Source organism: Astatotilapia calliptera, chromosome 5 (genome assembly GCF_964374335.1).
Source record: "Astatotilapia calliptera chromosome 5, fAstCal68.1, whole genome shotgun sequence".
In the NCBI taxonomy this organism is placed as follows: Eukaryota; Metazoa; Chordata; class Actinopteri; order Cichliformes; family Cichlidae; genus Astatotilapia; species Astatotilapia calliptera.
The window spans coordinates 33,867,092-33,869,490 of NC_137426.1; positions in this window are offsets into that span (position 1 = coordinate 33,867,092).

Consider the following 2,399-nt stretch of genomic DNA (forward strand, 5'->3'; position numbering starts at 1 on the left):
GTGTGTGTGTGTGTGTGTGTGTGTGTGTGTGTGTGTGTGTGTGTGTGTGTGTGTAAGAGAGAGAGAGGCAGATATAATAGTCAAGAAGATGGAAAGTAAAAGAGTGCAGAGTCTCCACCACCAACTCCAAACACACGCACACACACACACACACACACACACACACACAGAGCTCTGCTGACAGACATACACATATTTCAATAAAATCACCCATTTCCCGTGTCTTTCAGCTGCATTATTATGTGGCCACAGTTTGCACTGTGCAGTATTTTGTGTGTGTGCGTGCGTGTGTATGAGTGTGTGAGCAGTACACCCCGAGATGTTTTCCTGCACCCCTGACACCTATAAACACAGTTTATGCACCATATATCAGCGCTTATGCTACACCAACCAAGGATGTATTTCCTGCAGCGTGGGGAAGGCAGTTTTGGGAAGAACCGGAGCGACTGCTCAGATTTCAAAGCCCGTCTGATTGGGTTTGGGCTGAAGAAGGAGCACAAGCAGGAACACCAGGCTAGAACAGGGATTATAGTGAAATGCAGACCACATGGCATATGCTTTTTTTTCCTCCTTCTATCTCTATCAGTATCATGCTACCCCCCCTGCACCCTTCCAGCTCTGGCTTGCTTGCTCGTTCGTCTCCAATATCGTTGACTTAACACTGGACCCAGTCAGCGCTCCACTCTGCGGAAAACGTAACCACTCTCAGATCTGTCCTTCATTAAGCCACTGTGATGGCCCACATGAGGTGGGTGGTGGTGGCCACACTGATTGCGAAAGTCTGCAACCAAATTTGTGTGTGTGTGTGTGTGTGTGCACGCACGCTGAGATAGTGACATATATTGTACAGCTAGCCAGCCACAGAAGGCTAATGCTTCTTGTGGTCTTCTGTGGTTGTGGCAGAGACAAGAGGCTGACAGTGGGGGTTTTACAACTTAATCTGTGTACACTAGAGAGTCTGTCAGAATCAAAATGCTACAAATCTGGATTTATGAGCACTGAAACATAAATGTTTAAGCTAATCATAGCTGACATATTAGACTAATACCTAGCATACCATCCACACAAACGTTTAACAGGCCATAACCAACCTCCCCAAACAAAAAGAGGCACTCACTATCGAATACACACACCTTTCATAGACATGCAACGAGGTGACAGACGTGCATTCGTCCACTGAATGACTGAACCCCTCATCATGTGTCTCCGGACCTTCAGCTTATCGGTTCCCCTTGCACTTGCGCTAGTTTGTGTGCCAGAGGAGGAAAATAGTGGTGCATCCTGCAGCTTGGATATTGACATTACAATTTTTTTTATTGCACAAAAGGACAACAGTTCAATGATAAAGTGCAAACTGCGTCCACAGCGGAATCAACCGCATTATGCTGCTGACACATCTTCAGTGCCTGCTAACGCTAAGCTAGCCAAGAACTCAGAGTGGTGCTAAAGCCGTTGTGTTCTGTGTAGTATGTGTAATACATTACTTTTTTTGAGTAATGGCCCCAACACTGATCACAAGGGGAAATACCTCTAACACGCTAAATCTGAATCATTAAGTTCTTATCAATTCCCGTCCCTAGTGAGTAGGCCATAAACTGTATGGGCGGGATGAACACCTATCAGCTAAGCATCAGACTACTAAAATACCAGAATTTTACTCACCAAAGGTGAAGTGCAGCTCTCTTGAATAAGCCTTGTACCACTTGTACCACACAGCATTTCACCACAAAGTGAAGAAATCCAGTTCACTGTGCCAAATCAATGGAGGCGAGGCCTAACTACAGCTCCACACCTCTCAGTCAAAGTGGTCATGTACCCAGTTATATTAAAAAGTAATTTTCCTGTCCCCGCCATGTTTTTTTCTGAAATGTACCATCAGATTTTGATCTGTGTGGAGAGAGTCTGAGTGGTGAAAGCCTAATTTTTCAACATGACATTCAGGCACAGCTCCAGTATTCTGATTTTGGACACATTAGAGTCATTTGGGCTTGGCCTTGTAATTACATGTTAATGTTTTTATCACTACTGCTCCTAGTAGATGCAGGCACGTGTAAAACTTAAGAAAACAATATCAAACTATCATTGTTATTTTTGCAGTGGATTATGAGGACAATGTGGGCTATCCGCTCACTTAAAGACCAAAATCCAAACTGTAATTAAATTATCCATCTTACACATGAGACAAAGAGAGTGAGAGGAAGAAAGAGACATGAGTCACACTGACATATTAAAGGACAGAGAGTGGCTTGCTTCTCTTTACTTTCAGGGTCAATCCCTCTCAAATCAACCAAGCCGCGTGCCTATTAATTTATAAAGATTGCTGTGAAATTGTAGCTTCATATGTCAGATACTTTTCAAGATATATATTTTCTTGGAAAATAATCTGTCTACCTATCTTC